Consider the following 13,322-nt stretch of genomic DNA (forward strand, 5'->3'; position numbering starts at 1 on the left):
ACCAGCATGTGTTGCGGGTCAGAACACAGGTGTGAAGAGTCACCAGCATGTGTTGCGGGTCAAAAAGTCACCAGCATGAGTTGCGGGTTAGAACACAGGTGTGAAGAGTCACCAGCATGTGTTGTGGGTCAGAACATAGATGTGAAGAGTCACCAGCATGGTTTGCGGGTCAGAACACAGATGTGAAGAGTCACCAGCATGTGCTGCGGGTCAGAACACAGATGTGAAGATTCACCAGCATGTGTTGCGGGTCAGAACACAGATGTAAAGAGTCACCAGCATGTGTTGCGGGTCAGAACACAGGTGTAAAGAGTCACCAGCATGAGTTGCGGGTCAGTAAACAGGTGTGAAGAGTCACCAGCATAAGTTTCGGGTCAGTACACAGGTGTGAAGAGTCACCAGCATTTGTTGCGGGTCAGTAAACAGATGTGAAGAGTCACCAGCATGAGTTGCGGGTCAGTACACAGACGTGAAGAGTCACCAGCATGTGTTGTGGGTCAGTACACAGGTGTGAAGAGTCACCAGCATGTGATGCGGGTCAGAACACAGGTGTGAAGAGTCACCAGCATGTGATGCGGGTCAGAACACAGGTGTGAAGAGTCACCAGCATGAGTTGCGGGTCAGTAAACAGATGTGAAGAGTCACCAGCATGAGTTGCGGGTCAGTACACAGGTGTGAAGAGTCACCAGCATGTATTGCGGGTCAGTACACAGGTGTGAAGAGTCACCAGTATGTTTTGCGGGTCAGTACACAGGTTTGAAGCGTAACCAGCATGTGTTGCGGGTCAGAACACAGATGTAAAGAGTCACCAGCATGTGTTGCGGGTCAGAACACAGGTGTAAAGAGTCACCAGCATGAGTTGCGGGTCAGTAAACAGATGCGAAGAGTCACCAGCATGAGTTTCGGGTCAGTAAACAGATGCGAAGAGTCACCAGCATGTGTTGCGGGTCAGAACACAGGTGTGAAGAGTCACCAGCATGTGTTGCGGGTCAGTACACAGGTGTGAAGAGTCACCAGTATGTTTTGCGGGTCAGTACACAGGTTTGAAGCGTAACCAGCATGTGTTGCGGGTCAAAGAGTCACCAGCATGAGTTGCGGGTCAGAACACAGGTGTGAAGAGTCACCAGCATGTGTTGCGGGTCAGTACACAGGTGTGAAGAGTCACCAGCATGAGTTGCGGGTCAGAACACAGGTGTGAAGAGTCACCAGCATGTGTTGCGGGTCAGTACACAGGTGTGAAGAGGCACCAGCATGTGTTGCGGGTCAGAACACAGGTGTGAAGAGTCACCAGCAAGTGTTGCGGGTCAGAACACAGGTGTGAAGAGTCACGAGCATGAGTTGCGGGTCAGTACACAGGTGTGAAGAGTCACCAGCATGTGTTGCGGGTCAGAACACAGATGTGAAGAGTCACCAGCATGTGTTGCGGGTCAAAAAGTCACCAGCCTGAGTTACGGGTCAGAACACAGGTGTGAAGAGTCACCAGCATGTGTTGTGGGTCAGAACACAGATGTGAAGAGTCACCAGCATGTGATGCGGGTCAGAACACAGGTGTGAAGAGTCACCAGCATGAGTTGCGGGTCAGTAAACAGATGTGAAGAGTCACCAGCATGAGTTGCGGGTCAGTACACAGGTGTGAAGAGTCACCAGCATGTATTGCGGGTCAGTACACAGGTGTGAAGAGTCACCAGTATGTTTTGCGGGTCAGTACACAGGTTTGAAGCGTAACCAGCATGTGTTGCGGGTCAAAGAGTCACCAGCATGAGTTGCGGGTCAGAACACAGGTGTGAAGAGTCACCAGCATGTGTTGCGGGTCAGTACACAGGTGTGAAGAGTCACCAGCATGAGTTCCGGGTCAGTACACAGCTGTGAAGAGTCACCAGCATGAGTTGCGGGTCAGTACACAGGTGTGAAGAGTCACCAGAATGTGTTGCGGGTCAGTACATTGGCGTGAAGAGTCACCAGCATGTGTTGCGGGTCAGAACACAGATGTGAAGAGTCACCAGCATGTGTTGCGGGTCAGTACACAGGTGTGAAGAGTCACCAGCATGAGTTTCGGGTCAGTAAACAGATGCGAAGAGTCACCAGCATGTGTTGCGGGTCAGAACACAGGTGTGAAGAGTCACCAGCATGTGTTGCGGGTCAGTACACAGGTGTGAAGAGTCACCAGTATGTTTTGCGGGTCAGTACACAGGTTTGAAGCGTAACCAGCATGTGTTGCGGGTCAAAGAGTCACCAGCATGAGTTGCGGGTCAGAACACAGGTGTGAAGAGTCACCAGCATGTGTTGCGGGTCAGTACACAGGTGTGAAGAGTCACCAGCATGAGTTCCGGGTCAGTACACAGCTGTGAAGAGTCACCAGCATGAGTTGCGGGTCAGTACACAGGTGTGAAGAGTCACCAGCATGAGTTGCGGGTCAGAACACAGGTGTGAAGAGTCACCAGCATGTGTTGTGGGACAGTACACAGACGTGAAGAGTGACCAGCATGAGTTGCGGGTCAGTACACAGATGTGAAGAGTCACCAGCATGTGTTGCGGGTCAGTACACAGGTTTGAAGCGTAACCAGCATGTGTTGCGGGTCAAAGAGTCACCAGCATGAGTTGCGGGTCAGAACACAGGTGTGAAGAGTCACCAGCATGTGTTGCGGGTCAGTACACAGGTGTGAAGAGTCACCAGCATGAGTTGCGGGTCAGAACACAGGTGTGAAGAGTCACCGGCATGTGTTGCGGGTCAGTACACAGGTGTGAAGAGGCACCAGCATGTGTTGCGGGTCAGAACACAGGTGTGAAGAGTCACCAGCAAGTGTTGCGGGTCAGAACACAGGTGTGAAGAGTCACGAGCATGAGTTGCGGGTCAGTACACAGGTGTGAAGAGTCACCAGCATGTGTTGCGGGTCAGAACACAGATGTGAAGAGTCACCAGCATGTGTTGCGGGTCAAAAAGTCACCAGCATGAGTTACGGGTCAGAACACAGGTGTGAAGAGTCACCAGCATGTGTTGTGGGTCAGAACACAGATGTGAAGAGTCACCAGCATGGTTTGCGGGTCAGAACACAGATGTGAAGAGTCACCAGCATGTGCTGCGGGTCAGAACACAGATGTGAAGATTCACCAGCATGAGTTGCGGGTCAGTACACAGGTGTGAAGAGTCACCAGCATGTATTGCGGGTCAGTACACAGGTGTGAAGAGTCACCAGTATGTTTTGCGGGTCAGTACACAGGTTTGAAGCGTAACCAGCATGTGTTGCGGGTCAGAACACAGGTGTGAAGAGTCACCAGCATGTGTTGCGGGTCAGTACACAGGTGTGAAGAGTCACCAGCATGAGTTTCGGGTCAGTAAACAGATGCGAAGAGTCACCAGCATGTGTTGCGGGTCAGAACACAGGTGTGAAGAGTCACCAGCATGAGTTGCGGGTCAGTAAACAGGTGTGAAGAGTCACCAGTATGAGTTTCGGGTCAGAACACAGATGTGAAGAGTCACCAGCATGTGTTGTGGGACAGTACACAGACGTGAAGAGTGACCAGCATGAGTTGCGGGTCAATACACAGATGTGAAGAGTCACCAGCATGTGTTGCGGGTCAGTACATAGATGTGAAGAGTCACCAGCATGAGTTGCGGGTCAGTACACAGGTGTGAAGAGTCACCAGAATGTGTTGCGGGTCAGTACATTGGCGTGAAGAGTCACCAGCATGTGTTGCGGGTCAGAACACAGATGTGAAGAGTCACCAGCATGTGTTGCGGGTCAGTACACAGATGTGAAGAGTCACCAGCATGTGTTGTGACTCAGGACACAGATGTGAAGGGTCACCAGCATGTGTTTTGACTCAGTACACAGGTGTGAAGAGTCACCAGCATGAGTTGCGGGTCAGTACACAGGTGTGAAGAGTCACCAGCATGTAATGCGGGTCAGTACACAGGTGTGAAGAGTCACCAGTATGTTTTGCGGGTCAGTACACAGGTTTGAAGCGTAACCAGCATGTGTTGTGGGTCAGAACACAGATGTGAAGAGTCACCAGCATGGTTTGCGGGTCAGAACACAGATGTGAAGAGTCACCAGCATGGTTTGCGGGTCAGAACACAGATGTGAAGAGTCACCAGCATGTGCTGCGGGTCAGAACACAGATGTGAAGATTCACCAGCATGTGTTGCGGGTCAGAACACAGATGTAAAGAGTCACCAGCATGTGTTGCGGGTCAGAACACAGGTGTAAAGTGTCACCAGCATGAGTTGCGGGTCAGTACACAGGTGTGAAGAGTCACCAGCATAAGTTTCGGGTCAGTACACTGGTGTGAAGAGTCACCAGCATGTGTTGCGGGTCAGTAAACAGATGTGAAGAGTCACCAGCATGAGTTACGGGTCAGTACACAGACGTGAAGAGTCACCAGCATGTGTTGTGGGTCAGTACACAGGTGTGAAGAGTCACCAGCATGTGATGCGGGTCAGAACACAGGTGTGAAGAGTCACCAGCATGTTTTGCGGGTCAGAACACAGGTGTGAAGAGTCACCAGCATGAGTTGCGGGTCAGTAAACAGATGTGAAGAGTCACCAGCATGAGTTGCGGGTCAGTACACAGATGTGAAGAGTCACCAGCATGAGTTGCGGGTCAGTACACAGATGTGAAGAGTCACCAGCATGAGTTGCGGGTCAGTACACAGGTGTGAAGAGTCACCAGCATGTATTGCGGGTCAGTACACAGGTGTGAAGCGTAACCAGCATGTGTTGCGGGTCAGAACACAGGTGTGAAGAGTCACCAGCATGTGATGCGGGTCAGTACACAGGTGTGAAGAGTCACCAGTATGTTTTGCGGGTCAGTACACAGGTTTGAAGCGTAACCAGCATGTGTTGCGGGTCAAAGAGTCACCAGCATGAGTTGCGGGTCAGAACACAGGTGTGAAGAGTCACCAGCATGTGTTGCGGGTCAGTACACAGGTGTGAAGAGTCACCAGCATGAGTTCCGGGTCAGTACACAGCTGTGAAGAGTCACCAGCATGTATTGCGGGTCAGTACACAGGTGTGAAGAGTCACCAGTATGTTTTGCGGGTCAGTACACAGGTTTGAAGCGTAACCAGCATGTGTTGCGGGTCAAAGAGTCACCAGCATGAGTTGCGGGTCAGTAAACAGGTGTGAAGAGTCACCAGTATGAGTTTCGGGTCAGAACACAGATGTGAAGAGTCACCAGCATGTGTTGTGGGACAGTACACAGACGTGAAGAGTGACCAGCATGAGTTGCGGGTCAGTACACAGATGTGAAGAGTCACCAGCATGTGTTGCGGGTCAGTACATAGATGTGAAGAGTCACCAGCATGAGTTGCGGGTCAGTACACAGGTGTGAAGAGTCACCAGAATGTGTTGCGGGTCAGTACATTGGCGTGAAGAGTCACCAGCATGTGTTGCGGGTCAGAACACAGATGTGAAGAGTCACCAGCATGTGTTGCGGGTCAGTACACAGGTGTGAAGAGTCACCAGCATGAGTTTCGGGTCAGTAAACAGATGCGAAGAGTCACCAGCATGTGTTGCGGGTCAGAACACAGGTGTGAAGAGTCACCAGCATGTGTTGCGGGTCAGCACACAGGTGTGAAGAGTCACCAGTATGTTTTGCGGGTCAGTACACAGGTTTGAAGCGTAACCAGCATGTGTTGCGGGTCAAAGAGTCACCAGCATGAGTTGCGGGTCAGAACACAGGTGTGAAGAGTCACCAGCATGTGTTGCGGGTCAGTACACAGGTGTGAAGAGTCACCAGCATGAGTTCCGGGTCAGTACACAGCTGTGAAGAGTCACCAGCATGAGTTGCGGGTCAGTACACAGGTGTGAAGAGTCACCAGCATGAGTTGCGGGTCAGAACACAGGTGTGAAGAGTCACCAGCATGTGTTGCGGGTCAGTACACAGGTGTGAAGAGGCACCAGCATGTGTTGCGGGTCAGAACACAGGTGTGAAGAGTCACCAGCAATTGTTGCGGGTCAGAACACAGGTGTGAAGAGTCACGAGCATGAGTTGCGGGTCAGTACACAGGTGTGAAGAGTCACCAGCATGTGTTGCGGGTCAGAACACAGATGTGAAGAGTCACCAGCATGTGTTGCGGGTCAAAAAGTCACCAGCATGAGTTACGGGTCAGAACACAGGTGTGAAGAGTCACCAGCATGTGTTGTGGGTCAGAACACAGATGTGAAGAGTCACCAGCATGGTTTGCGGGTCAGAACACAGGTGTGAAGAGTCACCAGCATGAGTTGCGGGTCAGAACACAGATGTGAAGATTCACCAGCATGAGTTCCGGGTCAGTACACAGCTGTGAAGAGTCACCAGCATGAGTTGCGGGTCAGTACACAGGTGTGAAGAGTCACCAGCATGAGTTGCGGGTCAGAACACAGGTGTGAAGAGTCACCAGCATGTGTTGCGGGTCAGTACACAGGTGTGAAGAGGCACCAGCATGTGTTGCGGGTCAGAACACAGGTGTGAAGAGTCACCAGCAAGTGTTGCGGGTCAGAACACAGGTGTGAAGAGTCACGAGCATGAGTTGCGGGTCAGTACACAGGTGTGAAGAGTCACCAGCATGTGTTGCGGGTCAGAACACAGATGTGAAGAGTCACCAGCATGTGTTGCGGGTCAAAAAGTCACCAGCATGAGTTACGGGTCAGAACACAGGTGTGAAGAGTCACCAGCATGTGTTGTGGGTCAGAACACAGATGTGAAGAGTCACCAGCATGGTTTGCGGGTCAGAACACAGGTGTGAAGAGTCACCAGCATGAGTTGCGGGTCAGAACACAGATGTGAAGATTCACCAGCATGAGTTGCGGGTCAGTACACAGGTGTGAAGAGTCACCAGCATGTATTGCGGGTCAGTACACAGGTGTGAAGAGTCACCAGTATGTTTTGCGGGTCAGTACACAGGTTTGAAGCGTAACCAGCATGTGTTGCGGGTCAGAACACAGGTGTGAAGTGTCACCAGCATGAGTTGCGGGTCAGTACACAGGTGTGAAGAGTCACCAGCATGTGTTGCGGGTCAAAAAGTCACCAGCATGAGTTACGGGTCAGAACACAGGTGTGAAGAGTCACCAGCATGTGTTGTGGGTCAGAACACAGATGTGAAGAGTCACCAGCATGGTTTGCGGGTCAGAACACAGGTGTGAAGAGTCACCAGCATGAGTTGCGGGTCAGAACACAGATGTGAAGATTCACCAGCATGAGTTGCGGGTCAGTACACAGGTGTGAAGAGTCACCAGCATGTATTGCGGGTCAGTACACAGGTGTGAAGAGTCACCAGTATGTTTTGCGGGTCAGTACACAGGTTTGAAGCGTAACCAGCATGTGTTGCGGGTCAGAACACAGGTGTGAAGAGTCACCAGCATGTGTTGCGGGTCAGTACACAGGTGTGAAGTGTCACCAGCATGTGTTGCGGGTCAGAACACAGGTGTGAAGAGTCACCAGCATGTGTTGCGGGTCAGAACACAGATGTGAAAAGTCACCAGCATGAGTTTCGGGTCAGAACACAGATGTGAAAAGTCACCAGCATGTGTTGCGGGTCAGAACACAGGTGTGAAGAGTCACCAGCATGAGTTGCGGGTCAGTAAACAGGTGTGAAGAGTCACCAGTATGAGTTTCGGGTCAGAACACAGATGTGAAGAGTCACCAGCATGTGTTGTGGGACAGTACACAGACGTGAAGAGTGACCAGCATGAGTTGCGGGTCAGTACACAGATGTGAAGAGTCACCAGCATGTGTTGCGGGTCAGTACATAGATGTGAAGAGTCACCAGCATGAGTTGCGGGTCAGTACACAGGTGTGAAGAGTCACCAGAATGTGTTGCGGGTCAGTACATTGGCGTGAAGAGTCACCAGCATGTGTTGCGGGTCAGAACACAGATGTGAAGAGTCACCAGCATGTGTTGCGGGTCAGTACACAGATGTGAAGAGTCACCAGCATGTGTTGTGACTCAGGACACAGATGTGAAGGGTCACCAGCATGTGTTGCGGGTCAGTACACAGGTGTGAAGAGTCACCAGCATGTATTGCGGGTCAGTACACAGGTGTGAAGAGTCACCAGTATGTTTTGCGGGTCAGTACACAGGTTTGAAGCGTAACCAGCATGTGTTGCGGGTCAAAGAGTCACCAGCATGAGTTGCGGGTCAGAACACAGGTGTGAAGAGTCACCAGCATGTGTTGCGGGTCAGTACACAGGTGTGAAGAGTCACCAGCATGAGTTTCGGGTCAGTAAACAGATGCGAAGAGTCACCAGCATGTGTTGCGGGTCAGAACACAGGTGTGAAGAGTCACCAGCATGTGTTGCGGGTCAGTAGACAGGTGTGAAGAGTCACCAGTATGTTTTGCGGGTCAGTACACAGGTTTGAAGCGTAACCAGCATGTGTTGCGGGTCAAAGAGTCACCAGCATGAGTTGCGGGTCAGAACACAGGTGTGAAGAGTCACCAGCATGTGTTGCGGGTCAGTACACAGGTGTGAAGAGTCACCAGCATGAGTTCCGGGTCAGTACACAGCTGTGAAGAGTCACCAGCATGAGTTGCGGGTCAGTACACAGGTGTGAAGAGTCACCAGCATGAGTTGCGGGTCAGAACACAGGTGTGAAGAGTCACCAGCATGTGTTGCGGGTCAGTACACAGGTGTGAAGAGGCACCAGCATGTGTTGCGGGTCAGAACACAGGTGTGAAGAGTCACTAGCAAGTGTTTCGGGTCAGAACCTAGGTGTGAAGAGTCACGAGCATGAGTTGCGGGTCAGTACACAGGTGTGAAGAGTCACCAGCATGTGTTGCGGGTCAGAACACAGATGTGAAGAGTCACCAGCATGTGTTGCGGGTCAAAAAGTCACCAGCATGAGTTACGGGTCAGAACACAGGTGTGAAGAGTCACCAGCATGTGTTGTGGGTCAGAACACAGATGTGAAGAGTCACCAGCATGAGTTGCGGGTCAGAACACAGGTGTGAAGAGTCACCAGCATGTGTTGCGGGTCAGTACACAGGTGTGAAGAGTCACCAGCATGAGTTCCGGGTCAGTACACAGCTGTGAAGAGTCACCAGCATGAGTTGCGGGTCAGTACACAGGTGTGAAGAGTCACCAGCATGAGTTGCGGGTCAGAACACAGGTGTGAAGAGTCACCAGCATGTGTTGCGGGTCAGTACACAGGTGTGAAGAGGCACCAGCATGTGTTGCGGGTCAGAACACAGGTGTGAAGAGTCACCAGCAAGTGTTGCGGGTCAGAACACAGGTGTGAAGAGTCACGAGCATGAGTTGCGGGTCAGTACACAGGTGTGAAGAGTCACCAGCATGTGTTGCGGGTCAGAACACAGATGTGAAGAGTCACCAGCATGTGTTGCGGGTCAAAAAGTCACCAGCATGAGTTACGGGTCAGAACACAGGTGTGAAGACTCACCAGCATGTGTTGTGGGTCAGAACACAGATGTGAAGAGTCACCAGCATGGTTTGCGGGTCAGAACACAGGTGTGAAGAGTCACCAGCATGAGTTGCGGGTCAGAACACAGATGTGAAGATTCACCAGCATGAGTTGCGGGTCAGTACACAGGTGTGAAGAGTCACCAGCATGTATTGCGGGTCAGTACACAGGTGTGAAGAGTCACCAGTATGTTTTGCGGGTCAGTACACAGGTTTGAAGCGTAACCAGCATGTGTTGCGGGTCAGAACACAGGTGTGAAGTGTCACCAGCATGAGTTGCGGGTCAGTACACAGGTGTGAAGAGTCACCAGCATGTGTTGCGGGTCAAAAAGTCACCAGCATGAGTTACGGGTCAGAACACAGGTGTGAAGAGTCACCAGCATGTGTTGTGGGTCAGAACACAGATGTGAAGAGTCACCAGCATGGTTTGCGGGTCAGAACACAGGTGTGAAGAGTCACCAGCATGAGTTGCGGGTCAGTAAACAGGTGTGAAGAGTCACCAGTATGAGTTTCGGGTCAGAACACAGATGTGAAGAGTCACCAGCATGTGTTGTGGGACAGTACACAGACGTGAAGAGTGACCAGCATGAGTTGCGGGTCAGTACACAGATGTGAAGAGTCACCAGCATGTGTTGCGGGTCAGTACATAGATGTGAAGAGTCACCAGCATGAGTTGCGGGTCAGTACACAGGTGTGAAGAGTCACCAGAATGTGTTGCGGGTCAGTACATTGGCGTGAAGAGTCACCAGCATGTGTTGCGGGTCAGAACACAGATGTGAAGAGTCACCAGCATGTGTTGCGGGTCAGTACACAGATGTGAAGAGTCACCAGCATGTGTTGTGACTCAGGACACAGATGTGAAGGGTCACCAGCATGTGTTGCGGGTCAGTACACAGGTGTGAAGAGTCACCAGCATGTATTGCGGGTCAGTACACAGGTGTGAAGAGTCACCAGTATGTTTTGCGGGTCAGTACACAGGTTTGAAGCGTAACCAGCATGTGTTGCGGGTCAAAGAGTCACCAGCATGAGTTGCGGGTCAGAACACAGGTGTGAAGAGTCACCAGCATGTGTTGCGGGTCAGTACACAGGTGTGAAGAGTCACCAGCATGAGTTCCGGGTCAGTACACAGCTGTGAAGTGTCACCAGCATGTATTGCGGGTCAGTACACAGGTGTGAAGAGTCACCAGTATGTTTTGCGGGTCAGTACACAGGTTTGAAGCGTAACCAGCATGTGTTGCGGGTCAGAACACAGGTGTGAAGTGTCACCAGCATGAGTTGCGGGTCAGTACACAGGTGTGAAGAGTCACCAGCATGTGTTGCGGGTCAAAAAGTCACCAGCATGAGTTACGGGTCAGAACACAGGTGTGAAGAGTCACCAGCATGTGTTGTGGGTCAGAACACAGATGTGAAGAGTCACCAGCATGGTTTGCGGGTCAGAACACAGGTGTGAAGAGTCACCAGCATGAGTTGCGGGTCAGAACACAGATGTGAAGATTCACCAGCATGAGTTGCGGGTCAGTACACAGGTGTGAAGAGTCACCAGCATGTATTGCGGGTCAGTACACAGGTGTGAAGAGTCACCAGTATGTTTTGCGGGTCAGTACACAGGTTTGAAGCGTAACCAGCATGTGTTGCGGGTCAGAACACAGGTGTGAAGAGTCACCAGCATGTGTTGCGGGTCAGTACACAGGTGTGAAGTGTCACCAGCATGTGTTGCGGGTCAGAACACAGGTGTGAAGAGTCACCAGCATGTGTTGCGGGTCAGAACACAGATGTGAAAAGTCACCAGCATGAGTTTCGGGTCAGAACACAGATGTGAAAAGTCACCAGCATGTGTTGCGGGTCAGAACACAGGTGTGAAGAGTCACCAGCATGAGTTGCGGGTCAGTAAACAGGTGTGAAGAGTCACCAGTATGAGTTTCGGGTCAGAACACAGATGTGAAGAGTCACCAGCATGTGTTGTGGGACAGTACACAGACGTGAAGAGTGACCAGCATGAGTTGCGGGTCAGTACACAGATGTGAAGAGTCACCAGCATGTGTTGCGGGTCAGTACATAGATGTGAAGAGTCACCAGCATGAGTTGCGGGTCAGTACACAGGTGTGAAGAGTCACCAGAATGTGTTGCGGGTCAGTACATTGGCGTGAAGAGTCACCAGCATGTGTTGCGGGTCAGAACACAGATGTGAAGAGTCACCAGCATGTGTTGCGGGTCAGTACACAGATGTGAAGAGTCACCAGCATGTGTTGTGACTCAGGACACAGATGTGAAGGGTCACCAGCATGTGTTGCGGGTCAGTACACAGGTGTGAAGAGTCACCAGCATGTATTGCGGGTCAGTACACAGGTGTGAAGAGTCACCAGTATGTTTTGCGGGTCAGTACACAGGTTTGAAGCGTAACCAGCATGTGTTGCGGGTCAAAGAGTCACCAGCATGAGTTGCGGGTCAGAACACAGGTGTGAAGAGTCACCAGCATGTGTTGCGGGTCAGTACACAGGTGTGAAGAGTCACCAGCATGAGTTCCGGGTCAGTACACAGCTGTGAAGAGTCACCAGCATGTATTGCGGGTCAGTACACAGGTGTGAAGAGTCACCAGTATGTTTTGCGGGTCAGTACACAGGTTTGAAGCGTAACCAGCATGTGTTGCGGGTCAAAGAGTCACCAGCATGAGTTGCGGGTCAGTAAACAGGTGTGAAGAGTCACCAGTATGAGTTTCGGGTCAGAACACAGATGTGAAGAGTCACCAGCATGTGTTGTGGGACAGTACACAGACGTGAAGAGTGACCAGCATGAGTTGCGGGTCAGTACACAGATGTGAAGAGTCACCAGCATGTGTTGCGGGTCAGTACATAGATGTGAAGAGTCACCAGCATGAGTTGCGGGTCAGTACACAGGTGTGAAGAGTCACCAGAATGTGTTGCGGGTCAGTACATTGGCGTGAAGAGTCACCAGCATGTGTTGCGGGTCAGAACACAGATGTGAAGAGTCACCAGCATGTGTTGCGTGTCAGTACACAGGTGTGAAGAGTCACCAGCATGAGTTTTGGGTCAGTAAACAGATGCGAAGAGTCACCAGCATGTGTTGCGGGTCAGAACACAGGTGTGAAGAGTCACCAGCATGTGTTGCGGGTCAGTACACAGGTGTGAAGAGTCACCAGTATGTTTTGCGGGTCAGTACACAGGTTTGAAGCGTAACCAGCATGTGTTGCGGGTCAAAGAGTCACCAGCATGAGTTGCGGGTCAGAACACAGGTGTGAAGAGTCACCAGCATGTGTTGCGGGTCAGTACACAGGTGTGAAGAGTCACCAGCATGAGTTCCGGGTCAGTACACAGCTGTGAAGAGTCACCAGCATGAGTTGCGGGTCAGTACACAGGTGTGAAGAGTCACCAGCATGAGTTGCGGGTCAGAACACAGGTGTGAAGTCACCAGCATGTGTTGCGGGTCAGTACACAGGTGTGAAGAGTCACCAGAATGTGTTGCGGGTCAGTACATTGGCGTGAAGAGTCACCAGCATGGTTTGCGGGTCAGAACACAGATGTGAAGAGTCACCAGCATGTGCTGCGGGTCAGAACACAGATGTGAAGATTCACCAGCATGAGTTGCGGGTCAGTACACAGGTGTGAAGAGTCACCAGCATGTATTGCGGGTCAGTACACAGGTGTGAAGAGTCACCAGTATGTTTTGCGGGTCAGTACACAGGTTTGAAGCGTAACCAGCATGTGTTGCGGGTCAGAACACAGGTGTGAAGAGTCACCAGCATGTGTTGCGGGTCAGTACACAGGTGTGAAGTGTCACCAGCATGTGTTGCGGGTCAGAACACAGGTGTGAAGAGTCACCAGCATGTGTTGCGGGTCAGAACACAGATGTGAAAAGTCACCAGCATGAGTTTCGGGTCAGAACACAGATGTGAAAAGTCACCAGCATGTG

The sequence above is a fragment of the Lampris incognitus genome, chromosome 8, assembly GCF_029633865.1.
Source record: "Lampris incognitus isolate fLamInc1 chromosome 8, fLamInc1.hap2, whole genome shotgun sequence".
Taxonomy (NCBI): Eukaryota; Metazoa; Chordata; class Actinopteri; order Lampriformes; family Lampridae; genus Lampris; species Lampris incognitus.